Genomic DNA, 22,244 nt, shown 5'->3' with positions numbered 1-22,244 from the left:
GGGGAGGGGGAGTGGAGTGGAGTGGAAGGCAAGGCAAGGCAAGGCAAGGCAAGGCAAGGCAAAGCAAGGCAAGGCAAGGCAAGGAAAGAAGAAACCACTGTGATTTCACTTTCCAGTCTTTCTCTAGATGATTTATGTGCATATTAAAAAATGCGTGGCCTAACAACAATATTTATGGGGCTTCAAGAGTGATTTCCCTGTACTGATAAAGCTGACTATTTATACCTAGCCTTTCTGTCATGTTTTTTGAGTGTTTATTTGCTCATGAGAGAGTCTTAGAAAGAAACAATGACTGGATTTCCTTGATGAGCTGTTGAAAGTTTTTCGAAATACAAACATACAGTATCAACTGATTATTGATGCTTTAAAGGAATCCTAATAGATGAGCAAGGCCAAGCTTCTCTCTACAAAATTCACATTGATTTTTCTCAGTGATACCATATTTTTCCATGTACTTACTGATTGTCTTCTGCATTGTATATTTTACTAATTTGTCTGATTGGTAGTTCTCAGATCACCATGGGAACCTTTTCCAAAATTTAGTGTGGTGTTTTTTGCCTTTTTCTTTGGTACCCAGACCATTTAAAGAGAAAGTTAAGAAAACATTGTTAGTGGCGTGCTATTTTTAAGTAGCTTGATGCCCTATAGAGCTTTGAAAATTTGTTCCTATGATATTAGCTTTTCCTGCTTTTATTCTATAAGATAGAGCCTCCAAAATGTGTCCCATTAAGTTTTTATCGTGTTCTTCTCAAAGAACAAAAATGCAAAGAACTGATTCTTCTTCACTCAGCTTTTACATGGTTTCTTTCACCAGTAGCTCTCAAGCTACTTTTCAAAAGGGATAAGTGCCATTTCTATTGTACAGAGGAGGAAGAAAAAAAAAATAAAAAAATAAAAATTGAGAGATGAAGGACTACATTCCATAAAGGACTGACAGCAGAACCAAGTGCATAAATACCTCATCTCCTCTGATCTCAGCCTGAGGTTGTTTAGTACAGGCCAACTTTGATATGAATGTCCAGAAACTGTTTAACATGTCACTGAGCCTGAGTTGATGCACACTCCATTACTGGAGGTAGAACCCATCATCTGGCTCCCTGTCTTAATACCATGATTAGTAGGTTTTACCTCCACCACGTCTGAGCCTATCTTAAAGGGCTCTTTTAGAATAATTATATACAAAAACAGGATTTACTTGTGTTTACCACAGACTAAAAGAGATAGCTGAAAAGAAGTCCAAGACAAAAGCAATTCTAATATATGCAGCTATTATTTCATAAATAATTGTAATCCAGAATTGGTCCATGCATATCATGAGACTTAAATGTGTTTCATGACTCCTGAAATAACTTCGCAGGTCACATAACAAGTGCGACCTGCTGTGCATGCAGCTGAGGTCAACTACAGAGCATCTTTTGTTATATCATCCTAATGGCTATGCCTTGTGCTTCATCTTCACATTTGTACACTAAGTAATGAGCACACACCCCATCATAAATAAATACTTCCTTGTCTTGTATAAATAGACTCCAGTAATTCTGTAACTGGCAAGCAAGGAAGACAAGTGAGGCTAACCAGGATTAGCAAAATACCAATGCATCCTCTTTAATTACATGCTACAATGTGACAATGTGTTCATTTATTTTCTTTTTCTTTTTTTTTTGTTTTGTTTTGGTTGTTTTTTGTTGTTGTTATTGTTTGTTTTCAGGTGTTTTTTTTTTTTTTTCCATTCATGCCTGATTGATCACATAAAGAGGGAGCTGAGAACTAGGACAGTCCATTCATTATCTTAAAGGTTATTATAGCTGGTGCTCTTATTAATCAGATCTTAACAGGAGAGATGTAAGATCATCCACTGTTGTTCAGAAAACCAGCGCTCAAGGAGATTACCTAGGCAAGTGCAGTTCACACTGCAAGGTCAGTTTTCTGGCTGGTAATAGTCCTATTAACTTGGAAGTGAATATTAACAGCCTGCAGTACTGGGTCATCTTCATTCCATCCTTATTATACAGAGTTTAACAAGTGTGTAACATTAATAAGAGAATTAAATGGAAGCATGTAAATTGGAAAGATATGTTTATTTTTAAGTGTTTACAGGAAAGAAAAAAAAAAAAAAAAAAGGTATTTTAGTTCCAGATATCATTTAACAAAGACTGCATATAAGCACCTGAAAAAAAATGCTTGAATGCAAGGTAATGATTTTGAAGTAGAAATTAAAAATTATCATTTAACTTCAAAAATAGGAAAGTAGAAATATTAATTGAATTTCCTTTGTCAGGAGTCCCTGTGAGTCTTGCTTAACTACATTAGTTAAACAGTGCCTCTTTGAACTATGTCCAGGTCATTGTGAATATCCTGAATAGATTGTGGCAAGTGCAAGCAATTTTCTGAGATGTTGAGTTTCTTAGTCTCATGGGCTTAGGCAACGGATAGTTGCTCGGTCATTCTGTGCAGATAACCTCTCTAGAAATGCTCAGAGCAGAACTTTGGGCACTTAATAAACTTTATAGCTGAAAACTGAAGAGCTCTTAGCCCTCTGCTACCCAAGCAGTTTCTTCAGATTGCTGTCATAGACCTTGGTGTATAAATTCTTCCTGTGTTGTTCTTCAAGTATCGCTCTGTAAGATTTTTTTCTTTGGAGTCATAGAAGATGCTCTGCTATATTTTATGGTCTATGTAATGTGTTAATAAAAATGTTAAGCAGAGCTGACATCAGCCATGGGTGCAGTCCATGAGAGAACTTGTGGTCAAGGGAGCTCATATTTATTTATTTATTTTGTGGCTTAAAGTTTCTAGTATGTTATGTCCAGAGTAGTTTTTACACATTTTCAAACAAATGGGTGTGATTCGTCACAGCTGGGTTTATCCTACTGATTGCACAGCTTGGAAAAGTTCTGTCTGGGTGGGGGTAAAATGAGTCATAGTTTCCCAAAATCATTTGTCACTGTTGTAAAACTAAAGGACAATTGGTCCTGATTGGCAATTTCTGCTCAAAAAAGACATTTGCTTTGAAGGAGCAGGACTGCTGCAGATAAAAATGTTAGGGTCCATCTAAGAATTGCTTTATTTGAAGAAGCTAGGTCTATATTTTAGTAAATGGGAAATCTCTGTCTATTCCCCCAAAACCAAAATGGTTGTCTCTTCAGGTGATCCTGTAGGACCTGTGGAATAGTTCTGTGGAACTATTCCAGTGCCAGAGAATAAACACTGGAAAAAAATATTCAAGAGGTAACATTTTTACAGTAATACTTGGATTTGGCCAAAATATCTTCTTTGTCTTCATGAATAAAAGAGTACAGTAACAAAAATTTATTGAAGAGAAGGAAAGAAACACTCTGTATGTCTAGACTTACACCTCTGAATTCATACAATTTGTGCAAATCTTACCTGATACCTTCCTACCACAGCTGAACTTTGTCTGCTCTTGGATTGGTACCTTGGGGCGAAAGTTGAAATGTGCAAAGAAACCAAGTGCACGTGACCTATCTGAAGAGAACTAGACCATACTTAAGACTAGTCAGAATGGAGTTACGGTAGGAGACACCCATGGACTAAATTCCACTCCCTGCTGTTTCTTCAGAGGTTGAGTCAGGCTCCTATTGAGACCAAACAGAAAGGAAAAATCTCCTGCATAGATGGCCATTGTTAGGAAGCTCCTGCTCTACAGAAGTTGCTACTTGCAATGCAAGTTTCTTCTTCTTAATCCAGAATAAATTTTGCTGCACTTCCTCTACAGTTGTTCACTATTTCTCCTTAGGAAACTACAGCTACAGTTGAGTCCTCCCCTTATAAATTAAAATTATGGTGTTACATAAATTTTTAAAAATAAGTAAGTCTGGTAATGGTTTGACATCAGCTTTTCTGTCAAATAACTAATGACCCCTCTTAAGGTTCCCCTCCTTCACTCTGAAGAGGCTGGCCACCCATGTCTTTTTCATGTGGCATCCTAACAGTAAGATGTGACTCATGAATATTATTCTGAAATCAGAGTATTAATATAACACTGCTTGCAAGACAGATTCTACTTTCTCCTGCACTGCAGAACCTTGAAGAAGGGTATCATTACTGTGCATTGCTCTGTTTTTATACTTCAGTAGATTCTTGCTCAGACAGTTATGTTTGGTTGCTTTAAAATACAAGATTTATTATTTGATCAAGGAATCTATAGAAACCAGGATTTCATATGCATAAATTCATGATTTTTTTTCAGCTGTAACGCATCAGCATCTCCACATCAAAAGCTGAACCACGCTGCACTTCTTACCAAAGGGAAAGAAAGTCTACTGATTTGTTTATGCAACAAATCCACATCTTTCCATTATTGTCTTGATTAAAAGAGCACCAGTACTTTAGGCTTAATTTAAGACTTAGTCTTAAAGATCCTGGTAAATGATATTGGTCTAGAGCATTCCACTGTGTAAACTGTGATCAAATCAAAATGAGGAAAAGTAATGTTGGTTTTCTGAAACTAGTGTTTTGAGGGTTTTTGTTTGATTGGGTTGATTTTTTTCTCCATTAAAATAGTGACACCCATCCTCAAATCTAGGATCTACGTTCATACAAGTCCATATAGTCCATGTGAGGTTTAGGGCCATTTTAAATATATTCTGGCAGATAGCAGCAGAACAACCACCCCATCCCACTCTGTCCCCCCAGGACATCCTGGGCCCAGCATCCTCTCGTCAATGCTATTCTGGACTTGTATTGCTAAGGGCATTTAAAGCTGTAGTTGCTTATAATGGCCTTGGTCACATGGGATCTATTCAAAAAATAATTCAGGCCTTAACTATATTATGTTTTTTCCAGATAATATTAGGATAATTTGCAGTAGAGAAAAAAAAAAAAGATTTAATGTTCTCAGATCCCCATTAAGTCACACACCCTTGCTCTCACATGGATCTCAATTTTCACAGGATGCAAAATGTGTTAGAGAAAAGTCACAGAAGTTTTCATGTGTATGTCTTTTGGGGTTGATATGAGCCATTATTATGATTTATTTGTTATTTGTTGTGCGCTGACAGGATGTTTGACTTTTTGCAAACAAGATGGATGATGTTACCATTGTGTGACCTTGCAACCTACGCTAGTAGGTTAACACAAGGAACCAGGGACTCCAGCTTAATGATATGCTTGCAGACTTGGGATGCCTCTGAATTGTTTGTGTTATTGCTCAAAGTCAATAGGTAGTTTTGTGATTAGTACTAATCAGTTTCCAATTAGTACCAATTATAACCTCAGCTAACGTGGAGGTGGTACTGTCAAATTGCTAAAATGCTTCTCACAATTACTTCCTGGGGCAAGCTCCTACCTGAGAAGGATTTAGATTTTGCAGAGATTTTCTATCACTAAGTCAAGAAACTTCTAATCTAGCTAGCATGTTAACTCAATTATATTGTATTTTAAACTACATATATATTTAACATATCATTTTAGCAGATTTTCTTTTTCTATAGGATGTAAACATGCATAGCTTATCACCATGCAGGGTTCGGTATCCTTGCTGTGAGAAGAAAGGTCCAAACTGGTAATCACTTCCCTTGCAATAGACCTGTAATGCTCAAATAACCTGGAAGTGATATTACTGGAGCTCTGGAAGTAGCCTCAGTCCTTGTGGATGGTATGAAAGGGTAAAGACCACAGAGATGAAATATCATGATATACCCTTTTATCATTCCACATCTTCTTATAGAACAGGAGACCAATGATCGTTCATAAGGTCTTAGGTACAAGCCTAAAATGAAACATAAAGAAGTTCCCAATACATCTGAAATATATAAATGAACATAAAAGAGTTTAAAATATCTCTTTTATATGATGTGATATATGATTGACTACTGAAACTATGGTCACTCCGTTTCTTGCTGTCCTTACAAAAGCAAGCCTATTACTTCTTTCAGTATATATATTAAAAAAAAAAAAGTTAAGTAAAATAAGATATTTCTATGGTGAATGTTGTATCCTAGTATTCACAGAACAATACAAGGTATAGTTTAAACTTTCTTTGCACTGATGTAGCCCACTGAAACTAATGATTGTGCCAGAGAGCAATGAGGTCAAAATGTGATCAATAGATAATAAGAAACTACTGTGCTCCACTTAAAGCAGTATTTCTCTGCTAGTTTCTCTTCTGTTTAAGGTTGAGCATAGTTTCTCCCATTACAGATAAGCTGCAGAAATGGGAACAAATGCAGTTATGATTTAGTATCATTTCGATGTTTACTTTCCTAGTCTTGATATAACTTTGTGCAATATCTTCATAACACATACCTTATGTGGTTTCTTTTTCCAACAAAATGACCCTTCAAATTACCATTTCTCTGGAAGAAGAATTCATCAGGAGCCAGAGTAACATGTTCCCTACATGAAGGTCCAAGTCTTTACATTTGGAAGCTTGATAGCGCAGTGTTGATTTATTCAATAAATGCCTCTTTATATTAAACTCAGCTGACAGCTTCCTATACTATCAATATCAAATAGATGCGTATAGTTTCAGAGTTTTCAATAGTTTAATCAAATTAAAAAAAAAAAAAAAAAGGTTGTTAGATGGAGGCAATGACATGCATAGTGGAGTACCTTAATATATATAAACTTGTGCATTTCCAGCTAATCAATTACACAGTTCTTCTTCCTTTTTTTTCTCTGTTAATGACTGCCATATTAAATAAAGTCTTAAATAGCTTGCTAGGATGCTCACTGGTCTCTAGCAGGCAGACTGAGTGTCTGCCAGCTCCTTTGCTATTACATCTTAAGGTCTTTAGCTGTCTGAACAGCTGGATGATTGCATATAGCACTGGCAAGCAGCCATTATCCCCTCCAAACCCCAATTAAAACCGCTGTCACAGAGCTAAGAAAGCACAGGCTGCTGCTTTATTTTATGCAAAGATCGATGGCAGTCATTTAAAAAAAAAAAAAGATATAGCACTATGGCATGCCTGAACAAATATTTTTCTGTTTGCAACTGGTTAACAGACAGCCAGCAGTACTCCCCAATGCCTTTGTCATTTGATATTTTGCCAGATAACTGACATAAACACTTTTCAGTCCACAGACTGTGCAGCAGTTTCTTGCACATAGCTGATGTTTGGAATTTCAGGTACGTTTATTGGCTGGAATTGGAAAAAGAGTCCACGTGTTGGTTCTTTGTTTGTTTGTTTGTTTTGTTTCTTGGTAGGAAAAGTATAGCTCTCAGGAGGTAAAGAGGCATCTTTAGGGTATGATTCACCAAGCCTATATTAGTATGGGATGAATCACCCTCTGAAAGTGCCTATTGACTACAGAAGGAGCCCAAATGGTTGACTAATCTAGACACAGATTTCAAACAGTTAGACTAAGGTGATTCCTTCTTTTAAGATATACTTCTGACAGACAATTATATACAACTGTTAACGGTTATCACAGACACACCATAATATTGCATAACACTGTACACCTTTTATCAGGGCCGAAGTTTAACTCAAAATGTCATTAATCCTGTTTCAATCAATAAAAGTAATATATGAAAACATATCTAAATTTGATGAACAGCAAATATGTATATGTTCTTTTGCTTTAACCTTGTCTTTATTTTTCATAAGCTCTACTTTCTTATCTGTCCTTGACAGTGCATGAGTCATATCCTAACCCGTTAAAAAAGTTTTATTCTGTGGAAAAGTGCTACAGTCTGCATTGTCATTCTTCTTTTGATTGTATCATAATATTTGTATGTCTCTATGTCTAAACCACTTCCTTTGGCTCCTTTGATGCTGCCAAAACTTTAAAGGACCTTAATGTTGTTTAATCCAAAGAATCTTCCTTTTACCTAAGCCATTAAGATGACATCCTTCAAAAGAATTCAAATAAATCAAAGATTAGTTGTTTCAGAATGCATGTTCTCTTTCTTTTCTGAATAGGTAGAACAACTATTTACACAACTTAAAATCCTTCCCATTGCCTTTTACAGGAGCACATACATTCGCCTATGACATGCTACTTATCAGAAGGTCTTTAAAATCTTCAGCCTCACTGTTTTCTAGCAACACCATGAATAACTACTGCAGTAATTGTTGCACTGTGATGATGGCCATAATAGGGTCTTCCATTTTGAGTCTGCTGTAACTCAACATAAACAGAATCAAGCAAGTGGTAGAGGAAGTTATTTTCTATAACATCACTAGTGTGACGTCATCACACCCTGTTGTGAGGTGACTGTGTCATGGCCCGGGTCAAGAGACAAGAGTAGCCATTTTGTGGGCATTCTAGTATCTGACAGTAACCCAGAACTACCTCCACAATTTTTTCCAATATCCCACAGTAACACAAATTACCTCCATGAGTAATATAGACATATCTATCATTAAACAAACAAACAAACAAAACATGTATATTTTTAGTTCTGCTCCATTGTATTATCACCATTTTGTCTCATAAAGCACCAGAATAAGCAATAAAACATGTCTGTGAAGAAAATAACAACAACAACAAAAAAGCATGCCTCTTACTTGTATGTGGACCACGAACACTATGAACGTGGCACTGTTTCTGCTTCTCAACAGGAGGTCAGTCTGATTCATTGAATCTGACTTTTACCCCTTGGAGAGGCCTCATTTTTATTGTCTGCTGTACTTGTCCGAGAAAAGATCCTCTAATGGTTTCCACTGACTTTTATATTCCGTTTCTTATCCTGTCTGTCTGGTATGGTACTTAATCTCATCTGCTATATCTTTTATAGTTGTCTGTGTCCTATGAGAAAGGTAAGTTACTTGCCTTTTAGTTTTTTTCTTTTAATGCTTTTATTGAGAAACATGTCCTATGAATAAAGTAATCAATGATGCAGTCTTTTGAGATTAGTTATAAACACCTTATATCACCATGCATTTTCATATAATTAACTTTGTAGCCAAACCTTCTCCCCAAAATACTTCAAAGCAATTTTCCATGCTTCATGTGTGACAAGAGAATGACCCTTTGGAAGTGAAAAGTTTAGCCAAGAACATTATCTGTTTTTCAGTATTAACATGTTAGGAGATACTTAATTAGAGTGATGAAATGAGAAGAAACAGTACAGCTAGACTATCATGTGAACAGACTTCAGTGAAGCATCTTTTCTATGTTCCAAAAAATAGTTTGTGTTACTAGCAAGAAAGAGAAAAAAATCACATTTTTCATTTTATGGAGAAGTTTTATCTTTTCAAATGTCTTTAAGTGCTAAATTGGAACAAAAACAAACAAACAAACAAAAAACAATGTTAAAAGATTCTTATGGCAAAAACAGTAAAAACTAGTATGATAATATTAGTTATTATAACATTAATTTAGTTTGTTATTCGTTTATATAAATATATTTTTTCTCTGTATTTTCAGTATAAATAAGAGTATATAATGGCATATAATGAAATAAGGGTATATTTCCATGCCAAAACACGCTTATTTGTGTCTGTTTAGCATTGATACTGCTTCTGTGCAGAGCAGCATTTCCCAACCTAGGATCTTATTCTGGGAAGGAAATGTGGGAATGAAATTCCACAAGACCAGGCCTTTAGGGCAGCTTTCTGTTCCTCTTGTTTTTATTCAGACTGAAACCACTATCAGAAGCAGAAGGGGTAATTCAGACCTTCATCGACAGATAAAAAGATAAGAGTTGAGAAAATAAGAGAAAATATGAAAAAAAGTATACAAGTTCTTTCAAATCTCAGGAGAGGGGCATATTTTGGACAAATGTTTCAAGAGTGGGTGTGGGATGCTGAGCTGAAATGCTTTCTGTTAACCATCTCTAATTTCATTTCCTACCTCACATTGTGATCCAGGAAGTCTGTTTTTCAGCATGAGTCATTTTGTCACATTCCAGATCTGAAATGAATAAAGCTATTAACATTTATGATGTGTTGCAGTTTTGCCATATCTTGCAAATGTCTATTTTTCGTAATTGTTGTCATTGTCAGAAGTAACAGCTGACAGTGTAAGAATATACGTCTGTTCTCAGTATAGAGAAAAATAATAGTACCCTTTACCCCCTTCATAATAAGAGCTCTTTCCAGTTTAATATTGGTTAAAATATAATTTAATCAAAGCAGGGGCTCAGGAAGAGTGTTTTATTATCACTACTGCAGTGGTGATGAGCTGCCTATGTTAGCAGAGACATTCCATAAAGGTTTATGGATGAAATTTACTTTATGGGGTTTTGGCTGGATCTAAGCATCAGAATATCACATGTTTTTTTGGATACAACCTGTAGGAAAGCTTAGTCCAAGAAGGTATTACAACTAGTGCAAGAAGACACGAACTAAGCTAACCTAGCTTCTCAGAAGAAATTATCTTGGAAGGATGCGATCTTAGAAGTAGAAAGCTACATGAAAAGACAATGCCAAACACAGTCATTTATGATTAAAATTAACCTTCCCCAAAATTTCATACTTATATGCATACACAGTTATCTGCATACTTATATGCAGTCATCTTTTTAACAGTGTTAATTTTTAACAGTATAATCATGATACTATGAATGCTTGAATATTACAAAGCTTGAAGCTTTGGTGATATCAGCTCAAGTATATTCCTATATCTACATGAGAAGATCTGCCATAACCAGCCCTCCCTCCACAACACCCACCCGCCGCCGCCGCCCCCCCCCCAAAAACAAATGATAAAAAAAAAATATATATATATATACATATATACAAATCAGACAATCAAACCTCCTCTCCCAACCCCCCACTTGTATCTACAGTTTTGTTTATAAAATCTTCAACCAGTATAACTGGAGGCATGCAAGCAAACATGATTTAGATTGGCATACTCATACCTATCAACTGTTCATAACCAGCTGGCACCAATTGTCTTGATGCCTTCTATAACTTTTTGTATCACAGATATCATTTAATTAAAAAAAAATTACATTATTGTATTTCTTAGCCAGTTAGAATACTTCTTCATTACAAGCATTCATTTCTCACATAGGGTTGACTACAAGTGTGCATTATTTTTTATTTATTTTTTAAATACATCACAGAAAGATGCTGTACGTGGCCAAATGATAATGTCAGGCCTCTTTTTTTTTTTTTTTTTTAACCTCCCTTCATTCCCACCTCCACCCCTATGCCTCCCCCTCCCCCTTGGAGAAGGGTCCACAGACGTGAAAGATGTGATTGACTAGTTGGAAAATTAATTACACAAGAAAGTGAAGGTAATGTCACTTCTTCACAGCAGTCAAAAGTCAAATAGCTCATACAACATTTAATCATTTCAAAAGCAAGCTGAATACAATTCCTGCTCTCAAATTGTAGAAAAGGTAGATCAAGTTGTTGATATTAAGATATAACAAGTTTTTTTCAATGCTAATGGATTAATTGATTTTTGTTGTTGTTTTTTTCATTTGTTTGGTTTTTGCAGAGTTTCTTACTAGCAAGAACATGTAAGGTTATGTAGAAGAGAGAAAAGGAGATGAAGATTTTAAGCTGAAGTTAAAAGCTTGTTGACCAGAGAAAATGGAGGAATCACTAAAAGATGAAATAATGATTAGATTAAGAAGAAAGTAACTTCAGTTTTCATGATGGTAGGACTGAGAGGAGTTGAGAATACAAAGGAGAAATTCCATTTTTATGTCAAAGAGAAGGTCTGTACAAGCCTAAACTGAAAAGAAGAGGAATCTGCTGCCATGGTGGGTGACAGGTGAAGACATTGCACCACAAGCAGATGTCCACAGGAGGAGAGCAGAGGCAAAGCACAGTGTTCCACACATTTAATAAACACTTATGTTATTCCTAGGAGTCTCTTAGTGCTGTGTTCACACATTCTGAGCCTTCCTCTGCTCTGTAGTCTCTTCTGGTAATACTAGATTGATTTGAGTGACACAGATGTTTCATTAACTTTCAAAAGTTCATCTTACCCTAAGGCACTAATGTACATCATTCAGATCTTGCTATAAAACACTAGTCCTTAATTGCATAATAAATATAGTACTCAAAGCTGTAAGTACCTGCATCAGCAAGATTAATATTAGAATATTTTGTTTATACTTTAAAGTATCGTTTCCATGCTTTTTGGACATAAGAATAGCTTTTAACTCAATAGAATGTTTGCAAAGAGAGCCTAATATACTGCCAGATGACAAGAGTACAATGAACCTGATACACACCTAAAGTGCACCTATATTACAGAGATACAAATGGTCATAGCAAATGCAAGATAGCAGATCATCTGGAGTGCACCATTATAAGTTAATGAATTTTAACGAGTGGTTTTGTTTACAGGGTCAATAAATTACTAGTTTACTTCAGTAATTTTGTATTCTTTTAAGATCAATACAAAACATTGTTTCTTTACTTGCCACTTTATAGGTAATCATGTTAAATACTATTATTGGTGAATGATTCTTAATGAAGTATGATTACTTCCTACACCTGTAAATGAATAATAGATAGGATATCTTACCTCTGTGCACTTTGCCAAGCCACCTATGGTCAGTGAATTAACTGATAGAGGGTAATTGGTGCTAGTACTTTCACAGGGATGCCACTCTGTGTTATATCTGCTTGTCAATCACAATGCCATGGATGTGGCAAGTGAAAACACAACTTGCATCTTCTCTGCTGATTTGTCTGAGACCCTCCTATGGGTCTCATGCTGAATAACCTCATCATCCAAATAGAACAGATGGGGTCTTTTCATCACTGCTGACCTCTCTTAGGTGGCCTATCTGTTCCCAGAAGTCTATTACAACTAGTGTGCTATTAAGATAGATTAAGCCTTTACCTTACTGTTACCAAACTGTAAATCTCTACTCCTAACTACTTTACTTTTTAAGCTGTCCTCTGTGGTCTGCTAAATAGAAAACTTCATAAAATGCAAAGCTAATAAGATAGATGAAATGCCTTCTGGGGATTTTTGTGATCTGTCAAAATTCAGCATATGTAGAGGACAGATGATAAATAAAAATCTGTAAAAGGGTTTGAAGAAGAAGAGAGGTCTATTTATTTAGCAAAGATGGAAATGTTAATAAATTTTGCTGCATGGGAGCATTATCTACCATGGATAGTTAGGGCTCAGGCTTGCACAACTAAGAGTGATAAATGAGATTCAGCTACAAAATAATTGTTAGGTTATGAAAATCCCTAGAATTCATGTATGGGTTCGACAATATTAAATCTATCTCAATTTCTTATTAAATCATGTATATACATGAGAAGAGAAAGCACAAGCCCTCACAAAAGTCTTTGAATAAAAGCTATTTCTCTTTGCAATCAATGTCAATGAACTCATTGCTGTAACAGTAGTATTCTTAAACTCCACTAGCAGTGTTACGTTCTGAGACAACTTTCCTCATTCATTCTAAACCTAGGATTTTCCGCATTTTCCTTAATAATCCTTCAGTTGAAGTGGAAGCAGCAAACAACTATCTATCTGCCCTGTAAGGCCACACAGGGATTTTTATCTCTGTTTCTCCCAGATCTAGAGCCACCAATCACCAAGTGGGATTAACCAAATACTACTGAACACCAACAACTAGATATAATAGGGGAGATGTAAATATCTACCAATGCTGTATTAGTTACTTTATCCCAATTAGTACTGTAGGCATTGAATATTCATTAGGTAAGTGTTCAAAATTGCCAGGGTTTTGAAATCTGAGTTTTCTTTAAATGATCCATATGTGCTATTGGGAGTGTCCCAGTTTGTACTTTAAAAAATTAAAGAATTCCCCAATACTTATTGACATTCTTAAGGCTATGTTATCATTTTATCATTTATCTGGTTTAGAAATAAATGCTTGAACTTCATTTTTCAACTCATGAGGGGAATGTGGCCATCATTAACGATATTCTTTTTCTAGTCTAAATATAAATCTTTTTCTGGTGCAGCTTGGTCTAGTTTTAAAATATTATGCTTTTTCACGTACTCTCTTACTAGTGCTTGTTAGTACTGCTAGAGTTGGAGAAGCCCTCATCCTTGAGGGGTTAAACTGACAGGAAGCATAATGTGTGCTAATACCACCTCCGAGACTGCAATTTATAATTTTTATGTCTGACTTAACTTGCTAGACTAGGAAAAGGATCCAAGTCAAGTGGTAAATGTAAGTTGGAGAGCCAAGACAGCCTGGATCTCTTTAGAAACATTATATTTCCTGGCTTCAAGATGCAATAGGAACTTTGAAGACATGGCATCTGTAGAAAGCTTTCAAAGATTTAAATGTATGTGTTTCATCCTGCAGGGAGTGAGCTATTTTGTGGTTAATGAAAGCCCATTGGCAGAGAACTGACATTGTAGTCTGTTTGCTATAGAATATCACTTTGGCAAATAAAATCCCTTCACAGGACAGTCTCCTAGTCAGCCAACTCCATCTTAGAAATCAGTTACTTAATGATCTCTCCCAACTACTGATTTTTAAGATTAAGGGCTTCCACTACTTTTTTAGTGACAGCTGACATGTTTTATATGAAGTTTTTATGTGTTTAGCATTTCTAACCTCAATCCATTGTGCTAATAGAGTCAAATTTACCAATAATTTGTTATTAAACAGCTGTGCTATGGTTCTCTCAAGCTCCATTAAGTGAAAGCACATCCATTTGTCAGAACTGGGACTGAGTAAATTAAAAGAAAAAGCATAAACAGTTTGCAGCTGAGAACAGAAAAACTTCAGTCTTTTCTATGATGGTTTCATGATGTTTAACATAGTCACGTTTTCTTATGGACTCTAAAAGTGCTTCATCTTCACCTTTCTGTCACGATGACCTGGAGGCAATGGAAACCAGCATCTTAACCTTTTCATGTTTAAAATTCTTATCACATGCTGGAACATTTTTGCTTCCCAGTTAATGAACAATGGGACAGAAAATCTGAGAGACTGTAAGCATTGTGACTAACAATGGAAGTAACAGAAATATATATATATATTTATATATATATATAACAACTTGGAAAACAGAAAGTACTTTTTTTTTTTTGCATTTTGCAGTTGAATTTCAATCCCATTTCCCCAATTCTCTAAATAAATAGATTGGTTTGGATCATTATCCGCTCGGGAGAAAGTAATAAAAATACACTGCTACTTGACTTATAGAAAGGAAAATATTACAAATTATAAACTGAGCACAGCTGGGCAATATCCTGGTGGGAGCAATTATTTCAGCATTATGAAAGACAGAAGACTACAAATTCTGAAGGGAAGGAAAGCAATAACCTTTCTTCACTAGAAAAGTCTTGCTCAGTAAGTCTTGCCTGAGAAATGGGTGGTAACACAGATTGATATATCAAGCTGCAAACACCATAATTAATGTGAATGACATATCTCTAGACTTCAGGGAATCAGCTGCCGTTAAAGGTATTTTGTCCTGTAGGAGATGGTAACTGAGGTTGGGGCTTTGAATGAATACTTTGCTCAAGGCATTCAATATCACCTTGGTAAGTACAATTCCCTTGCCATACAGCCGTTCACACAAGCTCCTTTATGCTTCCAATCATAGCCATCAGAAACTAGAAGTGGTACTGAGGGGAATATATCGTATTAATTCAGAGTCTCATCATCTAATGTCTCACTATACATTTAAATGGGGTCCTGATATTTAGCAACACAGCCTTGCTATTGTGAATATATATATATATTTTTCATATTTATTTTTTAAATGGTTAGGGAGAATACAAAAAATGCAGTAAGGAAAACATCATAGACAGTGATATTATTAATCTAGCTAAATTAGTATTACTACAAAATTACCATATCAAAAGCCAAGGTTTACCTCATACAGTACTGGCATTTTCTTTCTGTAGTATGTGCTTCCGTTGAGTAATAAAGTATTTCAGATTGCCTCAGTAGATGTATTCCAGTAAAATTAAAAAGATATCTGAGTACTTAGGCTATCTGCAGTCTTTCTCATTTATTTTATTTTATTTTTTTATAACCTCTACTGTGACATAGCTTGTATACGAACTAATTCACTCCTAAGTATATTACATAAAATGAATATACACCTGTAGAAACACTCCTGGAAATTAATGTTTTAAAATGGAAAAGAAAACTATAATCAAGGGAAAAGAAAGTACTTTCTCTGATTCATAGATACATAAAAATCTCAAATAACTAGAATCTTAAGCAGTATTCTGTATGTAACATACATTCCTCACAGTCCTGCTAGATGATGTGTTTGGACCCTACACAAAAGTCTAATCTACCTGTATTTTGTCTTTGCCTAGAAACATGAATGTCAAAACATAGTACATCTGACTGCTCCTTGGATAACCATCCATGTCAAGTGTCACTTGTTTTGATACAGGTAATCATTTCTTAGCTAGCTATGCACTATAATTCAGACATAGATCAACATAAAGTACTACAAAATCTTCACAGAATCTTGAAAAGTTAGTCATGCTGAAGAGAGATACTACTTATATTTTGTGTGTGTGTGTGTGTAATAATCTAATGATATGAACAAGCAAGCAAGTGAAATAATTGATTTATGGGCCCTTTTCAACCTGAGAATGTCCATAACAAGTGAAGTATGGAATATGTAGAATATGTTTCTGTGACTGCTGTAGGGTTTTCATACTTAAAACATAAAATCAGTGATACTGTATATCACCTTTCTTAGAGTATTTTATTGTTGTTGTTGACTGCTGCTGCTACCAAAGTAGATGTTTAAGTAGAAATTTTTGACAATGTTTTGCCTTTAATTCCTGCTTCCATGTTCAGTCTTTCTTCATCACAACCTGCTTGTAGCCAGTTCTCAGGAAGTCGATTGAAGCAGCCAGTTAAGCTGCAACTAGGGAGGGATTTCCTATATTCATTCTCCAATAACAAGTTAACATTGAGAATATAAGAAATATAGGAAATAACAGTCACCAAAAACTTTCAGCACAGGGCACAGCATTTGATGCTGAGATGTGGGAAACCCAATTTGCATCAGTGGCCTTCATTCAGCTAGTTCCTCCTTCCAGGATAGTTTGTTTATCCACTATCAGAAGCTTTCACATTCTTGGTCACAGAACTTGAAATTCCAGCTCTCCAGTGAGATTCAGGCTTCCTCCTATTTGTCTTCTATCCCATGAAACCTGTCATAACAGTGACAGCCTAAATGTCAGTGTAAAATGTGTCCTTCTGTCTCCTCCTTCAAGGACCTTCAGTCTTTTGATACGTGTGTTTAAGCCTCAGGTGAGGAGTAACTACTACTCCTAGGGTAGGAGGCTGTTCTTACATACAACTTTACAAAAGGACTGCACCATATCTTTTGGTTGCTTTTCTTTGGAAGACAGATAAACGGACTAGAGCTTACTAGCATTCCTTGTGGTTTTCCTGGATACTTAGGAACTTTGTAGGGATAGGATACTGGCTGTCAAGGTTAGTATGGACTAGCATTGCCTGTTGCCTCAGGGAATTAAATTTATTCTGTTTCTGATGTCAACTGCAGGTGGAGTTGAGGGACGACTGGTGGAGGAATGGGAACTGGTAGAGGAAGAGACACAGTAGCTTCTACTAGTCCTTTCCATGTTGTCTCATGCGGTAGGGTCACTCTTCACAGCTGGATTGTGAAAAAATGTCTTTTGGCTTTACTTTTCAAGTGTGAGGGGAAAAATGTAGCTGATAGACCTGGTTCATCTGTCACATTCTTTTTTATTCCTTAATTCCACCCTGCTGGAAGAAGGATTAGAGTAAGAAACAGCTGGGACCATACATTCACTTCCATCCTGTGTTTTGGCATGGCAGAAAACAAAACAGAACAAACAAACAAAAAAACACCTTGCTCTTCATCTAGGTTTCAGATTTTATGAGTGCCTTTTGCAATCACCAACTTCAACCCTGAAGGCCAGAACAAAATCTGCAATGACTTCCAACTTTCATTCTTGAAGGTGCTCTCAGATCATGAAGGCACCCTTTGAAGGTGCCCACAGCTGTTCATCCTGCACTGGAGGAATAGAGGAATACTGTAGAAGGAAGAAGGAAGGAAACTATTGAATAGAAAAGGGGGAAGAAAGATCTAAAGTGAGTTCAACCCAACTCAAGGGAGAGAAATATATTTCTAACTTAAGTGCACTGAATCTGTCTGAGCTACATGGAGCTTTGTATTTGGCTCCACTGTCTATAAGCTTACTTTGGAAAGACTGAATTATTTCTTATGTTTCTTAATAATTCAGTGCCTAACATATATATTATTTCACTAAGATAAACACACTGGATCCCACTCTTTCTTATTGGTAACTTCTATAAATTCTATGGATCTTATTCATGTTTACATCATGACAATGAACTGAAACAAATTATGACTACAACAGTGACTGCTTGTGTGCTCCAGAAGACTGAGTATGGTAGGTTACTGAAGGTTTTGAAGTTGACTTAAATTTCTCTCTTAATACCATGAAAAGAACACCTTCATCTTCTGCCAACAGATATGGCAGTGGTTAGTTGGCTGCCTGACCAGAAGTATTGCAATCTAGATTTTTTATTGTATCTTGTGTATTTCGTCTTCCTTTCTTCCTCTCTGCAAAATTTGTAAAGAAGAAACTGCAAAGAAAAACATGACTGTTTAAAACAACAACAACAAAACACAATATTATTTTACCTACTGTTATGTTTCTTGTTTTTGCTTGTTTGTGTGTTAGCTTGGTTTTCCTCTTATTTGCTGATTAGTCCACTTTATTTTCAATTCTGCTAACTGAAGGTGAATGCCTGGAAGAGGCAATGTATGCTGTTTCTTTTTCTTGGTGTGGAGACCAGCCACAGAGCTGCTTCATAATAACATATGAAAAGTCCTCTAAATCACCTATGGTAACCCAGCAAGCATTAAAAGCAGCAATTTTTCCATTGATCTAATATTATGTTGTTTCCAGAAATTCTTTATACTGGAAATCAGAGGCCAGATGGAATCTAATGGCAGAACTGGCTTCTGTAGAGCAGGGAAGCACTGAATTCCCAGCTCTGCACTGGGCAAACCTGATTACCCATAATCTGTTCATGCCGGGCACCGCTGACACAAGACAACACTATAGGAAGATAGGAGCTGAAGGAAGGAAATCACTTCCCCGAAGTTGTATGAATCCTAATGAGCAGCTGTATACTTAAAGTTAAGTCTGTCTGGTGGGCAGGTAAGGAGCAAAGGCAACATTATCCTAACATACTCTTCATTATTTTGTGAGAGCTTCTTGCATGCTTTCAACTTAGTAATGTGTCTGCCTGGATCTGAACTTCAGTTAGGAGACTTGAATTTCTCTTGGGTAATCATGGGGAAGATATTATAGATGCTGTGGTAATATGTGTACACTTCAGTGGGTTAAAGACTGCTGAATTACTATTTAAACATTAGCTGGGCTCTTTCTCCATTTCCGAACCATGCTACAGAACAGAGTGTAGGAACTGAATGGAAGGAGCACTTCAGGGGGAAAAAAGAGAGGGAAGGAGATTAAGATAATAATGGTTGTGGAAATGAACCTGAATAGCAGAATCCTCAAGTAGCACATATTGAAAATACTGTTGATGGCAATGAAACTAAGAGTAGAAATGTCAGCAAGGAAAATGAGCAAAACCGAAGAGGTAAGAAGGGAAGTTGGCTGAAGAAGCATCTGTGAAAGAACTGCAAAACCATTGATTAGTAAATTCACTATCTGTTGGACATTGGTGATTGGTGGGTGCGGAAATTACTAATGAAATTGCTTTTTTTTTCTTTTGATTGTGTTTTTTTTTTCATGCTGAAATGAATTACAATCACAAAGCCATTACTACTTTATTTAATGTGGATGTAACATGTTACTTTCCTGTTAACTCCACTGAAATCAGCAGGGATCCAAATCAAAAAAAAAAAAAAAAGGATTAACGGTCTTAACTTAATTTGTTGCTTACATGTCAGTGATTTTTTTTTGTTTATTTGTTTGTTTCCACTGAACAGTGGATGTCACAGCTTTTCACGTGTTCATGCTAATTGCATTACAATCTACACTGGAGAAAGTTGCTTACAAATCTCGTCCATGATGCATTTTTCTGTCAGTGAGACTTAGGTAAGCTCTGTCTCCTCCCCTAGCCCCCAAGCCAGATAGTTATGCAGATGATCTGAAAGATTTATGCAGAAATCATCTGTACATTGGCCTTTTTTTCCCTCAAAACTTCCAGAGGGATATAGTCCAGGGAAGTGGACTATAAAATACAAAAAAAGAGACTGACAGCAAAAGCCGAGCCAGTAACACAAGAGGGAAAGAAAGCTTATCTAATTTCTTGCAGTTCTGGATTAGTCTTAATAAAGTTACTGAGATATGAAATCATTTTACTGGTATCTGACTATACTTCCTCCTGGTTTCTCTCATTTTCCAGCTCTTTTCAGGACTTTGTAAGAGGACATTTTATGTTTGTACAAGACTCACAATTGGGTTTCAGATCCTGAGCGTGGGCTCCTAGAGGGTGTTGAAAATTTGAATTAAAAATTATCATTGATGATGATGATAATAATAATGGTATTAATGAATAATGTTCCAATGTTAGAACACTTAAAGAAATAATCAGAATGTATTTAAAAGGTACAAAACACTCATATATTACATACCTGTCTTTTTAGCAGACCAGCATCCCTAGATGAGATCAGGTTAGACATGAGCACCTTCCCTCTTTCATCATTCTAGAAACTTCTAAACACAAAAACCTTCTGAACACACAAAAAACCAAACCCTTAAACAGCACAGCTGTAACCTAGCTCTCACATAAATATATATCTATCTGGTGTATGTAAATATACGCCAAATTATTTCTACAGCAGTATCTCTACCATTGTATGCAATCAAGTTTGTGAACTAGCTTCCAAGGGTTCTTGAGTGTGCTTTACTAAATAGAACCTAGTGAATATGTGGGCAGGGGTATCTTAAATAAACAAACCTGGAATAGCTAAACTTATTTAAACAGTGCTACTTAATGCCAGAGACCTCACTTGTAAGCTGTGTAGAAAGTTGGTGATCCAGTAACTGGAAAATAAGTAAGTTTATCAATGAAAAACACTGTGAAGCCCATTCTCTGAGAACGTTAAAAGTGTTTTCAATTTAGAGAAAATGAAGCTACAATCAGGTGACACTACATGGAGGAATTAGGATGTCCACATTTTTAAAGTGTAAATCCAGACAGTGTCCCTAGATTGTTTCAAGGACTAACACAAAACCCATTTTTCAAGAAGAAAAGAAAGCTATTGTTTTCTTTTTTTGTGTCAATCATTTGATCTTCTTGTAAGTAGATAAATCCCTTAGTCAGTAGCATTGGCCCATGCATCACAGAAACACATTAACAGTAAACAGTACCTTCCAGCTCTTCAATCTGGACACCAGTGAAGACTGTGATATATAGTACGTAAAGAAAGACACGAAAAATTAAACAAAGAGAGATGGCCAATCCTTCTTATGACTGATGTTTTACAGCTTCTATTTCATTTCTCTGCTTGCCCTGTGATCTCTCTTTTAAAGTTTCTCTCTCTACACTAAACAAAACCATAATTCATAAACTGTATGAAAGACAGTGCCTTGACTTCAGATACCTAAAAGTCCACTTACATGTCTGAGATCAGTTAAAATGGACTTTTAATTTCTATTTTATTTGTTAAAGTCCTAGACCATATTTTCAAATTAATCTACATTAATGGCTCACCAGATTCATATATAGTATGCATTTACAGTATGGAAACAATACAGTGACAGCTTTTTATAAAGACTGATTTTGTTGGATCTCGATAAATACTTGCTATTATGATTTTGATTTTATCCAGTACAATGACTGATAATCTTAATTAGTTATAAACTTCAAAACTGAGTGTGTAGTTTCACTTTTTTTCTCAGTGATGTTTATATCCATTTCCATGTCCTTTCTCTACTTTTTTCCAGAAGAAGTAGTGGCCTTTTCTTCCAGGCCAGAAAGCCATCCAGATTCACAACATGCTCTAAAAACACGCTAATTCCATATCAAAGGCTAACATACTTTAGACTAAATATAGTCCTTCATAGAGCAGAAGGATGTAAGTTCCAGCATCTCTGCTACAGTCACTGTGGTGGAACTGCCCTTCCAAATCACAAGATTTCAAAAGACCTAAATTTGATTTTCAAATATCTTGTATAGTTTTAATTATGGTAGATATTCCCGGCATCTTTCAACATTATCATTAAGGCATTAACATTCTTGCTTCACCTAACATAACTCAGTATTAGTCTGTACTATGAGCAACACGTTTCACTTACACTTTATTTTATTTTATTTTATTTTATTTTATTTTATTTTATTTTATTTTATTTTATTTTATTTTATTTTAATCATGCAGGCTTGAGCA

Source organism: Anser cygnoides, chromosome 1 (assembly GCF_040182565.1).
Source record: "Anser cygnoides isolate HZ-2024a breed goose chromosome 1, Taihu_goose_T2T_genome, whole genome shotgun sequence".
NCBI lineage: Eukaryota > Metazoa > Chordata > Aves > Anseriformes > Anatidae > Anser > Anser cygnoides.
The sequence above is the reverse complement of the archived record's forward strand: the minus strand, read 5'-3'. Positions refer to the sequence as shown.